The sequence below is a fragment of the Taurulus bubalis genome, assembly GCF_910589615.1.
Source record: "Taurulus bubalis genome assembly, chromosome: 1".
NCBI lineage: Eukaryota > Metazoa > Chordata > Actinopteri > Perciformes > Cottidae > Taurulus > Taurulus bubalis.
The window spans coordinates 26,925,300-26,940,664 of record NC_136589.1 but is presented as its reverse complement, the minus strand read 5'-3'; the positions used below and the strand labels follow the sequence as shown (position 1 = coordinate 26,940,664).

Genomic DNA, 15,365 nt, shown 5'->3' with positions numbered 1-15,365 from the left:
GTTTAAGTTTTTATAATTCTCAACACAGCCCTTTTCCTACAACTGCTCCTGACATTCCCATCCTGCCCCGGTGGCGTTTTTCGTGTCTAGCCGGTGCCCCTCCCCCACACCGGTTTCCTCTTGCGCCTTTCAAGCCTGCTCTGCAACATATAATATTGTGACGCATGCGCGCAACATACACGACGACGCTAATCTCACTGCGCAACCAATTCCTGGCCGATGCAATGAGTTGGCGGGCTATAAGCAGGGCGAATTCACGCGGTCGGTTTCTTTAATTAAAGTGACAGCAAATGATTAACCCATGCTCAAAAGGGAGAAAGGAACAGCCATTTATCTGTTAACTTTCGTCGTGATCTTCGAGAAAGTTCCCACTAACCACGACACAGCAGCGGAAAAGATGACGTCAAGTGCCCATTACTGTTCGCCCCTCTCCTGTCGTTCCTATCCCAAATCCACACGCTAATACTCAACAGACGTTACACGCGCCGCTAGCTTACAAAGGGTGAAAACGCGGAGAATGTTCCTAACAGTAAAAGGTGCGGATTTACTCACAGCGTCGACAAAACGAGTTAAATCGTTTCCACATATACCCATCTATAGTCTATCCAGCAGACGGAGACGTTTTAAGATCGGTGGGGCTCACGCCGTCACGTGACTCTCCTCGACCAATGAAAACGTCGCTTGCATGTTTTGCTGGGCTTTTCTCGGAGAGGACGAGCGACTGGGATGTTTTCAAACCCAGCGATGAACGTCACACAGCCGTAGGCTACGGTTAAGGTCCAATATTTAGGAATTAACTGTTTATATTGCGCAATATTCACACATAGCAGAACCCGAATGAGTCAGTGGGATACGTGTGACCCAGTTTGAAGGTAAGTGGAAAACAAGGTTTGTTGTCTGATTGCCTGGGATCATAGAAATCCTAACGTTTAGTTAACGTTAGCCATCTGGCTACAGCGAGTGTGCTAACGGTAAGCTAACGTGATGTAAACTGCGTGCGAAAATGGAACGTTATGTGTCTGCGTGGGCTCGTTATAGTCGCGTGCCACGTGCGTTACACGTCTTGAGCACTTCGCCAACTGGCTTTTCAGCATTATCTGCCTTTAGAAACTCGCTGCTTCTTTGAAGCGGGAAGACGTGAAGCCGATAGGAAAATGTCGGGGCGAAGCGGAGTGAGCTGGGCTAGCCCCAGCCAGCGAGGCTGTATCGGGCAGGAGCCGAGTTTGCTAGCTAGCTAGATTACGCGCTGGGGAGGGGGAACGGTGTGGGGGCAGCGGAGGGGCTGCAGTGGGCTTTTGTCTCGGTCTGTGCTATGCTCTCGTGTCAAATATTTCCATTAAAACGTGAACCTTTTGATTTTTTTTTTTTTTTTGTGACTCGTTGGCAACAGCGTGACGGCACACGTGCGACGCATTTCAGGACGTAACGTTATCAAAACTGTAGCTCGTTGTGTTTACGAACCATTAAGTTGAACATTTAAGCGCTCAACATATTTCTGGCTGTGCATTGAAAGCAAGAACAAGCGACATTACTGTGAGATGGGTGGTGGTGTCTGCAGTGATACAAGCCAAACGCCACCGTTTGTTTACCCCCATCACGACTATTATAAATCTAGCGTACATATGTAATTAGTTATGTTTCGCTATTTCATACTTGCATAGCTTGATAACCAGGAGCTTACGCCTCCCAGCCGACGACTGTGACATCTTGGGGGTGTGTTGCCTGATACAAAAACTGCCTGTTTTTAGATGGCTGTCAGTGCGGGGACCACAAAAAAACAACAAAATCGTCGACCTTTTTAAATTAAAACACCCGAGATATTTTGTTGACACAGAATGTAATGATTTTGTTGTATGTATGTATGTGTGTGTGTGTGTGTGTATATATATATGTATATGTATATATATATATATATATATATATATATATATATATATATGTATATGTATGTATGTGGTAGAGGAATATTTTTGCCAAAGCGTTACAATACATTTTATATAAATGTATCAACATTATAATAAAAAGATAAACCTTGCACAGTATTTAAACTGCGTGAACACTTTAGTCACTAATGCTAAATACTTACATTTTTCAGATGTGAGTCTTTTGTAAGGCAAAGGAAGAGGCAGCGTAACAATTTTCAACCATGCTGGTACAGCCAGGAATACGAAGGCGGGGGTTTCTAATTTGAATGCTTTTAAAACATATTTTGTTATCACAACATTATATCGTTTTTAATTGTGTGCTCACAAGGGAAAAGTTCGCCCTTCTGTGGCTGAACATACTTGTAATCGCCAAATGTTTATGCTCAAGAACAGGCTTATGTCAACAATGTATAGAAAAACATTCCATTGATTGCGGAACAATTATATTAATGAACTCAGTTATTGCCAGAGAGCAAGGTAGTTATGTTGTCATCAACATATGTATATAACCACAAAACATGCTCCTCCTGGACCCTATTTTAGAATGTATGTCAATTTGTATTTTATCATTTGCTAGAGGCATTATTAGTGAGAACGGGGGTTTGAACACAACATATCTACACAATATTTGGCTGTTTTTAATATGATCAAATTCACTCAATTATTGTGAGCTGATAGGGTGGTGGCATCAGGCTTTTTTTTGTCTAATTAGTCTCACAGGGTTTTGTATAAACTTTTTTTTTGTATGTTGTATGGCAGGGTTGTCTAACGAAGTAAGTTAGAAGACGGAGAGATTAGCATGTCTTCAATTGGCTAAAACGTGGTCATTTCACTAGTTATGACACCGTAAACCAGAAATGTGGAACTAATGGATTATATTGACTGGTAATGTACTTGGAGTTGAATGACAGCATGTGTACCTTCAGTCCATGTTTTGACAATACTAATCTAAAGCACGGGATTTACTACCTGTCCTCCATGAACAGGAAATGTACAGGTGCTATAATTACAAAAGTGCTTTAGAAATAATATTGTTAGTTTGATATTTATTTGTTTTTACAACTCAACAGGAATTGAAAGAAAAGCTTCAAACTATGTATAGTAAGTAGTGAATAGTTTTTTTTTTTTTTTTTTTTTAACGTTCCACAAAGTATTCTTTCGGTGTACATGATAAGTTGGTGCAAGTATCTCAATATTTAACCACAGTCCCAAAATTAAAAGGACATAAGAATGGATAAAGATCCTGCCAGTGTACTTGGCAACTAATACATTTTCGTTTTAAAATGGAGGTGTAAAACTAAATCTCCGTACACACAAGCATTTTAGCACCGTTGTAGAAATATTGTCCGTCTATACTAACACGCCTGAAAATGCATATCACATGACCATTCACGTATATTGGGAATGTGCTTGCTGATGTAAACAGGAAGCAGATTGGTTGCTTAGTTACAGAACAGAGTATGATTGTACTTTCTATGATAAAAGGTCCCGTTTGATACTTGAGATCTTCCTCTATTTTTCCAACACTCAAACAGACACATTTAGTGGAAGAAAACATCTGTTTTTTGATCTTAGTTACAAGGCTGTCTATAGGTCTTTCTCTCTCTTTCTCTCACACACAAATCAAATGTACTTTTAATATGAACACTTACAAATCTATCACCCTCCTCAAAGCCCCAAACCAGGCATTCAAATGTCCGATCCGTAGGGCTGATTACTCTTCTGCACACGTTGCTCACAAAGTGTTTGAATAATAGCTTGCCTCCTCTGCATTTAGGCAGTAGTAGCATTATAAAAGGCAGGATTTAAATGCATAACAGCTGCTGGCATAGACAACAAGTCCAGCAACTCCTGTAATTTATTATCCATGTTGAATTAACCACTGGTAGTTGATCGGTCGTCACGGCTGTCTGATTTTTGCGGCGGCGTGATGAATTGGACACGTTGAGGCTGCTAAGATCCAATCAAGTCGCGGTTGTGGTGTCGACAACATTGTTTCCAAAGGTCTCCGTTTCTTCTCGTCCAGATTCAAATGCAACCCTGAAGTTTTAAAACTAAGACGCCCCCTAATATAATGGTGGGGGAAACACTGCAGTTACTTGCAATGCTTTAGGAGTATTCTAGTATCAGCACCAAAGTAAAAAATGTCTTGCGTCATTCATGCCAAAGTGTATCCTAAATTATGGGATGTGAATTTTAGGAGAAATATTGTAATACACCTTTGGCCTATGTATATCACATTTCCTCTCTTGAGAAATATTTGAAGCACATTAAGTAAACTATATGTTGTGACTCATCGATTGTTCCTAGACTGCTTTTATCCAACTGTGATTTGAATGAAGAACACTGAATCGCAGCAAAAGAATTGATTGCTAAGCTGTTTCCGAAATCTGACAGCTGACCGACATCCCAAAAACAACATAATGTCATCAACAACAAACATCATGTGGTTTCCTAAGTTATTCTTTATATTTGTTAAAAAGAGGCCCAGAATTGGTTTTCAATTTCTCAAAATGGTTGCCACTGACTAGGCAACCTTTTAGTGTCGAGCCCTGGTGCATAGAAACACTTTCCTTGTTGGTATTAATTAGGGCTGCAACTAACGATTATTTTAATAATCAATTAATCGGTTGATTATTTTTTTGATGAATCAGATAAAAACATGTTTTTATCAAAAAAGCGTTCATTTCCAACCCTTTATTCAAAAACAGAAGTGACAGTGCAAAACATCTTCAGAAAGTGCACAAACAGGTTGCTCCTTGAACATCCCTGAGCTGTTAATTAAAACAACAAAATGGACTAACACTAAAAACATACACATGTATGCTTTATATCTGCCAAATGTGAGCCCTTTTTACTGTAATTGATCCCTCCAGAGGCTGCATTTAGCATACCCTGCTTTATCAATATGTATGAAATACTGGGACAGAGGGAAGCTGTACTGCTACATATAGAGCGTCCTCTTCCTTAAACTCGTTCATTCTGGGTCTCTTATGACCACGACGTCACGTTGTTGGCTAAGCCCGACTACGTGATTTGCTTCATTCTACTTTGAGTAAAAAAAAAAAAAAAAACCCTGCAGCCAGATCCGCCGGTGTGCTGGTTCAACATTAACGAGTGACAGCGTGAACTGAACCAGACCGGGGGGTGACGGCATGTTTCATCACGTTACGGTTTTTTACAAGCAAGACTGAACTGTAACGGAACATACGTAACTTTAACGACAATACACAACCCAAACACGTTAGCTAACGTGATAGCAAGCTGACTAGCTTCCATTAAAAACAAGTTTGAGGAACATGAAGACGCTGATTGGCCAAGACTCGACTTGTCAAAGATCTTCTATTTTTGAGAACATCACAACCTCAGCTTTTCTCGTGTCTCACTCCAATCTCAGAAACGCTGGCCGGCCAGTTGCTCTGCGCCGCTCTTTTTTTTTTTCTTCTCCGCGACTTATTGCCCGGCGTAATAATGGCGCGACAAAACGAATTGATAATGAAATTCGTTGCAACACTTTTGATAACCGATTTTTATCGATTCGTTGTTGCAGCCCTAGTATTAATAACTATTGCATGTAATAATGCAGTTGATGCATTACATTATTTAATATATTAATTATCCTTTTAATGTATTAACAAAAACTCATTCACAGAATAACCACGGCAATAGAAACGCCTGTACAAGGTTACGCAGTGCAATACAAAAGCTGTTCAATAACTATTCTGATTTGGCACATATCTCTATGCCTCTCTCTATGTTCTTTGGCAAATGAACGTGGCTGGTGTGTCGCACATAATGTAATGGTTGAACCAAAGTCGTCTCTTACAATGGTTTTGTTTATTACAGGGCTAATCTAGTATGTACTTGAGTAACTTAATTACTAAAAATCCTCCCGGGGAGGTTGCAAACCTACACCGTGGGATGCGTTTGTGGTGGCGCTGGCAACACGCAGATTGCTTTTGCAAATGCAACTGAAGGTTGACACTAGGGCTGTCAGAGATCCTAAAAAATGATTATCCTGGACATAGCTTCTGTAGCGAGTTTTGTGTCCATATCAGTATATTGGTGGTAATAATCAGGTAGAATACTAAATATTATAATTATTAATAGTTATGGCACACTATTGGATGAAGGCTATTCTTAAAAAAAATTAAGCCATGTCCAGTTAATTTGGGAGGCTGCCACTGTCTGCCATTACAGATTTCATTCTCCCCCAAAACTCCAACATGTAAGTACTCCTGTGCTGCAGGAATTTGCTGGCTGTTTTAATGACTGGTAACATTAGTTTATTGTATTTTAATGTGCTATTACTACAAGGGTTGCCTTGTGACGGAACAGCTTCTGCAAAACAATGCTTTCAAAGTATATGTTTAACTGTCAGCCAACTGGCTAATACTGGCAATTTCATAAGCCACTTGGCTTCCACAAACCCAATATGGCCTGTTATTCTGTGAGAATGCAGGTTTTTTGTGTCAGAATTGGTGTTGCAGATGTTAATTTTCTCTTCCTCACTTTTTATCCAAGAGTATACTTGACTGACTCATTTTAGCCTTGGTTGTGCTTCTCAAAGCTTTTTCTTTCACAGTTACCCATCTGTCTTTCTCACATACTTTAGGTTTTATTGCTTATCCACTGTGCCTGTGAACAGATTGTCACATGGTGTGACAGTCTTGTCATTTATTGGTGCAGCTTGGACAGTAACTTGGAGCATTTCATTTGATTATAAGGATCTTCCCATTTGTTTGTGTACAGTAAAAGTATTAGTTTAATGAGTAATTGTAAAAAATTGGATCAATTAAATGGAAATATTAATGGAAAATGATTTGTTGCAGTCCTGCTATGGCGTGTCTGAAGAACTTTGACATTCAGCCAGGGAGTCGATTTGGTCAGTTTGGCAATATTATTGCTTATCTTGGCACATTCATCTTCTGATCTCACCCACTGAGTGACAGGTCTGGAAGCTCACAAATCTGTTTTCCCTGCCAGGTAATGAAAATCAAAAAAAAAAAAAAAAAAGGGGCGGCTGTAGCTCAGGGGGATGAGTGGTCGTCCCGCAACCACAAGGTAGTCGGTTCGATCCTCAGTCCCCCCATAGCTCACTCGTCGAAGTGTCCCTGAGCAAGACACCCAACCCCCAACTGCTCCCCGGGCGCCCCAAAGGGCTGCCCACTGCTCCCTATCCAGGGATGGGTCAAATGCAGAGAAGAATTTCCCCAAGGGGATTAATAAAGGATATTTTCTTCTTTCTTTCTTCTTCTTCAATTACAAGGAGGGTCTGCAGTCACATAAGTTTTACACGTGCAGTCCAGGCAAATGTTCCTACAAGCGAAGTGGTGCATCGTGTGAAAAAGCAACACAAGATGCCCGTTAAGGAATACATATGGACAGTTTGATGTGAAGTATGTACCGTTAGCACATTCTTAACAACCTGATGTCCAGTCACAATGAAATATCAAATTTGTGGAAAAAATATTGAACCACTTAAAGATGTCGTGGCGTGATAAACACTGGTACAGAAGAACCCATTCCATATGTAACTTTGGAAACCATACCATGACTACTATAGCTTTTGCAAATAGATTTTAAGCCTCTTATTTAAATAATAGGGTATTGGACAAGCGGGAACAATTATGTAACGACATACAATATTCCCTTGTGTTCTGCTTTAGGAATTGTCTCATTCATCAGGAGGGATTTGTTTTCAAGAGCGATCAGACACAATGCACTTGGGCATCTTATTTTTAAAGCGCAACACTAAGTTTTTTGCATCACACATATTAGGATGGTATATTAAATAATTTAAGAAAAGGAAAATGGTGTTTGGCTGGGAAAGTGACCTTCACAATGAGGTGGCGGTGCTTGGGTATTAATGCAGATCAGTTGAATGGAAAAGACAGTGTTGAGCAATATACTCATTATCCAACTTCAAAAAGATAGAAATGCTTGTGAAATAACACAAATGAAGGTCTTTAGTGGTGGACAGCAAATGTCCTCTTGTGTGAGCCTCATTTCACTGAACAGTTAGGCTCTTTATCATGTGAATCCAAAGAGGAATCTGTATGATTTGAGTTGTTCCTAATCCAGTATCGAAAAAGCCTTTGACATAGCCTCAGCTACAAAACAATAAAGTGATATACATTTTAGGCAGGTATTGGAATCCGTATCGGTAAGGGGGAAAAAAGGTTGTCGGAACATCGCTAAATATGACATCTAAAGTGCACGACTTTTCTCATGAGAGGCTTAACCTATCTGCCTATGAGACATTTAGACCTATATTTTGTCCTCCAGGTTCCCACTGCAGTTTTGCAGCACTTTATCAGCAACACTGGCCTGTTATGGATTCTGACTAGTAAAGCTGTGAAGTATTGGCCTTTTAACATACAATAAATACAAGACAGCTTAAAAGTCTGCTCTGTATCACTACTTTATTTTCAATTTTTAGACTACATTTATTGTGTTCAAATGAGACTACTGCTTTTTTATGAGATGAAGTGCCTCTAGAACAGCATCTGCAGTTGGCTCTATCGGGCGCATAGCTGCGTTTCAAGAGGCCCAGCAAGTGTGAGTTTGTTTGTGTATTTGTGTGACGTGGCCAGAGCCTACGGATTACACAACATGTGCTCGGCTTTACCAGCAACTGAATGTGTGTAGAGCATTGTTTTTGTTTGGTATGTTGAGTGCAGTATCTCGACTCCTTATAATCCACCCTGTGACCTTCCTGCTGGAGAATACAGCATGATGCATGTGGAGGTAAAAAGAGAGAAAATATGGTTTGTAATATTACAACGTTCTAGCTTACATCTTTTTTATTATGTGCTTCCTTTTATGAATTAGCAGTTAGAGAAATAAGAGTGTGCGTTGATTGTTATAGGCAGGGAGGGTGGAAGACTATTTGACAATGGGCATGTGGTTGCATTCTTTATTGCTGGGCTGCTTTCATTTGACTGATGCCAAAGAAAGTGATCATATCCTGTTTACTCTGGCGCTTACAGTGACAATGCTTTCTGAGGGCCAAGGATCCTCCTGTTGCAAAATAGTTTAATTAGTTTTTAATACACAGGACGATTTCTCTGAATGTCTCCCCCACCCCCTTAAACTTTCTCTGACCAATTTTGGCCTGAATCCTTTTGCCAGTGGTATGGTTTACTACTCGTGTTGCTTCAATGTTTTGCATGTCTTGAAAACCCCATTTAGTAAGTTTCACATCTACTGTTTAGAAAGGCCACCTTTATAAGACCTTTTATCTTTTTTAATTTTCAAATGGCAATGAATCATGTTTTGTTTCTGGCTGCTAGTGTTTTGAAACAAGAAATGCGTAAGAATCCACATTTTGAGCTCAGTGCTATGATAAAGGCTTTTATCAGTTTGTTTCAGTTTTATACATTTGACAGTGACAAAAAGCAGCGGTTGAAAAGATGACAAAAGCGTAGGTGATGTCTGTATGATCTAGTATTAACATAATGTTGAAACTCCATTTAACTTTGACTATGCGTTTGTGCATCAGCCAATATAATTGTTGCAAAATGTAGGTTTAATTGCTTCCCAAATTGTTTTGCTATTTTCGGATAAGATTATTTATTTATTTAATTATTAATATTCAAAAATAGATTCAGAGAAACCTTAAGTTGGCACTTAGTGGCTTTGTTTGCTTAACAATTTGATGTCTTGTGGCTGCAGCTGTGTCGCAGTAAAAGCTCTCCCCTCCAGTCCATTAGTTACTACGAGGGGTGGGAATCACCAGAGGTCCCACGATTTTCGATTTTATCACGATACTTGGGTCCCGATTCGATACTGCGATACTATCACGATTCTGCAAACATTGAGTATTGCGATTTTATTCTCTTTTTTTTCACCGCAAATTGTCCCTAAAGGAGAACTTTGTCAACATATTGTATCTAAGAAGATAAAGTTTTCAGTCTGTCCATCTCACTTCAATCAATTTTATTGCAGCAAAATGTGATTGTCAAGCAGACAAACTGACCAACACTTTCATAAATGTTGCACCTGACAAACTGAAATGCTTGTGTTACAGTCTGCATAGTCGCATCATTCGAGCTGGACGTGCCGGAGAGGGGGCGGGGCTTATCTCTGTGGTTTATCTCCGTGCAAAGAGTTTCCATTTCTGCCGTCCACCATGAAAATAAAGCCTAGTTTATGGTTCTCCGTCACGTCGACGGCGTAGGTACGCCGTCGACGTGACGCCGTCGTTGAGCATTCGAAGTTCTGCGTCGAGGGAACGCACACCAGGGGGGTGTGGCTGTGTGGTTTCAGGGGTTATAGCCGAATTCCGGTCACAGTAAACAATGGTGACCAAGTTGGAGCGGCTGCATTAAAGTTGGAGCTCATCAATATTGAAGAGCAAATGCTTATATTGCAAATGTTGAAGTGCAGGCGACAGAGAAGACGTTTGCGGAGGTGGTCTGTACGACCACTAAACCGGTCGAGGCTGGGAAAAAGCAACTGCTGGAAATTACGTTCTGAGCGGACCGATCACAGCGCTTACGGTCCGAGTCAACGCGAAGCGTAGTTAGGATTTTTCGGAGGTGCGCGTCAGGCTACGGAGTAGGGGTCTGCGTCGACGGCGTAGCTACTGCGTAGGTACGCCGTCGACCTGACGGAGAACCATAAACTAGGCTTTACTATTTCTGCGTTATACTTGTTGTGGAAATCCCAAAGAGGTCGGAGCATCAAATGCCGTCGTGTCTGGGTTCATAATATTACTTCTCCAGGAACTTCGTCAGGATGACGGTGTTACGGATTAACAGGCGTCCGTGTTAACTGGCGACTTTCTTAGTCGGACGGAAATCCGTAACACCGGCCGCTTCCAGCGCTACGAGAGTACCAGCAGCCAGTTTGATTTATGCTTGAGTTAACGTCTTTGACCAGCGGCGTGTCGCGGATGTTGTCCTGTGCGCCGTGCAACAGCTGTGCAGCAGCGCCGCTACGAGTGACAGGAAGTCCAGACGTTTGATTTACACGCGGACGGCGCATTTCTCATTTCTTTCTCCGATGCCTCCCATAATTGATTACATAAAAAAAAGATCGATAATTGGCTTTTGTGTATCGATACAATATCGCCACGCAAACTATATCGCAATACTATACTGAATCGATTTTTTTCCCCCACCCCTAGTTACTACGTCATGTATTTATTTGTTGGCTGATATTTAGACCAGTGATGGGATATATGGATGTTTTCCTGTATTGGCCATCACATCAACACACAATCTGATACCACAATAAACTAGGTTACTTGTATGTCTGAAATTAGTGTTAAATGTAAGGTTGTCAGACCAGCTGTCCATTTTCTGTAATACTTTATATTCGTGTTAAGATCACCAATAGCAGTTAGAATAAATTATACCCAAGGTCTTATGTTTATAATACAGCTACTATCATTCCTCATGCAGAACATATTCACAGCAATCAAGTGTTATGCTTCTGTGAGAAAGATGAATTTATCCCTTTCCAGTACCTGGGATCATGTCCTTTAACCCCACATAGCTTCACGTTTTGAATGGAATACTAGAGAATTCAATATGAATAGGCTGTTTCTGATTCAGCGCCGACTATAGAAATACTTCAACTCTAAAATGCTGGTGGTGGTGGCTTGAAATGGTTGTGTGATCATTTGTTACACTTAGCAAGAGAATGTTTCCTATCCTGTTAAGACTGAAACTGATTTAAAGTATAACTGATATTAACTAAAGAAGAGCTGAAACAATCCATTGGTTAATCAATAAGTTAATTAGCAAATATTGGAACAATTTTGATAAATTCATCAATAGTTAAAAGCTAAACGGGCTTAAAAAATATCAATGGTTCCAGTTTTTTAAATATTAATATTTGGGGCTTCTTCGGTTATCATACAGTAATTGGATGGCTTTGACTTTTGGACTGTTAGCTCATGAAAACTATCTGTATATATATATATATATATATATATATATATATATATATATATATATATATATTTATTAATTATTAATTATTTTCACTAAATTGTCAAAGCTATGCAGTAACAAATACAGTACATTTTATTTATTGCTAAAAGAATAGCCAGGCTGGTATTTACCAGTTTAAAATGTAGTTTTTTTTCCTTTTTTTTTTTTTTTTTTTGCCTAGTATTGAGCATCTGCTGCTTTTTTTTTATTTTTATTTTTTATTATCTTCAGTTCAAAAGGTGTGTTGACTTTTTAACATATCGAGTACAATAAAGTAGTAGAAGTTAACCTGACGAGTGTGCTTTGTATACAGTTTGACTTTATTTTATGTTTATCTGCATTATCTTCAAGCCCAATGGGGAAATTAAAACTGCTATTGTATGCTGCATGACTGTTGATCAAATACTTTGTTTGCTAAGTAGTCTTTATTCTTTTCAGTTTTAAGACAAAGATGCGGTGCCTCACATGTTGGCCTTTGGCACTGCAAAGCTGTGGTTTTGGCACAGCTCAGGCAGCCATGTGTCGCGCTTGTGATCGGATCAACAAGCTTAATAGGATGTGGCAGGTGTAGATGGAGTAATTTTTTGAATGTTATGATGAGAAGTAACGGCATTTCCCTCCATGGTTTATTTTTCAGACTGAGACCTGCTTGTTGCTCAAATATAACATTAGTAGATTAGTCATCTACTAAATTACTAGATTAGTCATGTGGGCGGTGACAAAGATGACAAAAGTAATTTTTTCAGTTCCTACATGTGTGTTTTATTGCTGCTTGTGTTGAAAAGTGACCAGTCTTTAAGAAATTAAGTTTGTTTCCAAATTAAATTAAATAAGCATGTCATTTATTAATGGGTTTCTCCATTTCTACTCATTAATTTCTGCTGTGAGATTGACCTTCCCTTGAAAGTTGAACAGTTCCCCAGTGTTTTTGTCCAATCATGTGAGCATGGGGCTGTGGTAGGAATAAGACCAACGCCTAGGTCCTAAACTTTGCTCCAATCTTTCCCGCATCCCCCTTCCCCTCCCTTTTTAACCCATAATCAGCAGTAAAGGCTTCATTGTTCTTGTTCGCTGCTTGGATATCTGATCATTAACCCACATTCAGAGCTGTGATGGCAGGCTTCTTGAGGCTCTCGAACTCTTGGACCAATTTTAATCGGTGTGTTTCAGTGGACTGAGCCTTGCACTCCTGCCAGTAAAGTTAACCCCATTTACGCTTCTTGAGGACTAACATTAGGCTAGTTTAGGAGTCTTTTGATTTATGTGCGAGCAATGCCCGGAGCCTCTCCCTTGTACATTTAGGGCTATTTGTGTTTTTTTATGGAAGCGTTTAAGTGATGGATATGGCTGTGAAACAGTTCAGCACTCAATCTTGCATAAGAATACACATTTAGGACACACAGAGAATTATGTCTGAGTCTTACAACAGCTTAATGCTTGGATTATTATCAATTAAGCCAGACAATTTGGTGTCCTGAAAGTATTTTGGCAAAACTAACATTATGTTTCTTTAGTTTAATGGTAGATTGGGCAGGGAATTAACCATTTGGCCTATTTGGGCGACAACAGGTCCTCATCAAGTAAATGTTTTCACAGTTTAGCAGGTGGTTTAATTTGACTACCTAATTCCATCTGTAAAGGGCTAGTGCCTTGATAAAACTGATGCCTTCTGTGGAATTACAGCAGCAGTTGTCTTGTATCTGATAATGTATTCACTCACTGCTGTTTGCAATGGTAACCTATGCTTTTCCCATGTGGGAGAGGTTGAACCAGAGTTCTCCATCTCTTCCCAGAAACATGACTGGCTCATTTATGCAACCAAACAACCACCGGAACGAAGTCCAGACACTCTGGTTGGAGGAGGCGTGTGTGTCGTCTGTCTGAGTTTAGGCTAGTGAGATGTAAACAGACTCCTTGAGGCAGCCAGTGTCACTTGCTCTTTGTTTTTCAATGTGGAAATCAGTTCAGATGACCCAGTGGTGGGAGGAGAGCTGCACTTATTCTGTGCATGTAATGTAATGCATTTGAGGGCAGGATTGCATGACTTTGAATGCACCTAACAGATAAGGCTTCTGTGTGTTTTTTATTTTTATTGTATATTTTTAAAAGCAATTTCCAGGTTTGTCCATTTTACGAGGGTACTCTGGTCTATGCTATGTATGCACAGTGTAACAAGAAAGACAACTGGCCTGGTTTATATATTGCTGCTCGATTTTTGCTGGAACTAACTCTTATTTCTATCAGTAATTAATCCAGTATTTTATTCAACTCATCTTCTGCTCGATTTAATACTTAAGTAAAAGCCCCTCAAGTTACCAGGTTGTTTGCTTTAATGTTTTAGAATTCCTTACTTATTCTAACTAACTGCCACAAACCTAATGCTCAATCTATAAAGATATTAAGAATAATCTCGGCTGTCAAATATTTGGTGTTTTCATCTGATAAATGGATAATTTTCCATAATTTTAACAATAATTTGGATTACTGACATGTTGAAGAATAAGATTATCTTCTTTTTTTTGGTTTATCAATGGGAAAATAATTGGACTGGACATTTCTAGGGCACACAACAGATTTGGCATACACAGTGCATTGCAGGCACAGTAATTGGTCAGTAGTATAGACATGTTAGTCTGTGTGTGCGTGTGAGATCGGGTTGAAGATGGCTGGCTCTTTGCTGGATATTGTTGCCTCTTCTGCCCCTCTCCTGTAGTCTCAGTAGTAGGGCCTTTGCGCCTGGCTTTGTCCTGCTACTCATTAGGGAGGCGGAGGAGACTAAGGCTGGGAGTGGATGTGCAGCTGAGAGAGACCTCCCCCATCATTTAGCCTGATGGCACACAGGACCACAACCACGTGACCGGCTGTTTACTGTCGCAGCAAGCGTAGGGTTTCTCCTTGAGCATGTTACAGGATTTGACTGCCTCCTATTGTAGGAACATCTGACAATCTTGAACTTAGATTTTAAATATTATTTCTTATAATCCACTTTTTGGACACAGCGACGCATTCAGAGCTTGTTTTCTAGTCGGTTCCTTTGTGTGTGTGCAGCCACATGGGAGACCCGGGGAAATCGCATGTATTGTCCACATGGTGTGTGCGAGAGCTCACAGCAGGCAGTACTCTGGAAGCTGTAGTGCAGTAATGTTACTACCACTGCTGGTGGCGGCGACGGCATACTCTGCACTCTGTCAGGCTTCATACTATTCTTAGCCCTCTTCCCTCCCTGCCCCATCATGCAGTCTGCGGATCAGGTTACTATACTGTGTGTGTGTGCGTGCTCTTCATCTACCCCACACTCTTCACCACTCCTCAAACCCCCAAACCACTATCCTCACGGAAGGACACGCATTGAAGCAGTCTCTCTGCTGTCAGGCCAACATGCTCCAGCACTACAGGGAAATGGTTGTTATTGTTGTTAGTCAGGAACCAGTGGAGTTCAAGAGCAGGAACACCAGGTTATAAATGCACAGAACTCTGCTTCTCAGAGGAACCAGCA

The 15,365-nt window shown here is 40.3% G+C and overlaps 1 protein-coding gene across 1 annotated transcript in view; it reads left to right on the top strand.

Annotated features, from left to right (window-relative positions):
* Positions 1 to 749: 749 nt before the first annotated feature.
* Positions 750 to 15,365, top strand: part of ankrd12 (ankyrin repeat domain 12) — a 41,686-nt gene continuing 27,070 nt past the window's right edge. Inside the window, exon 1 of the mRNA XM_079222844.1 lies at positions 750 to 872. The gene's annotated coding sequence lies outside the window, so the exon portion shown is untranslated. The remainder of the gene's footprint in view (positions 873 to 15,365) is intronic.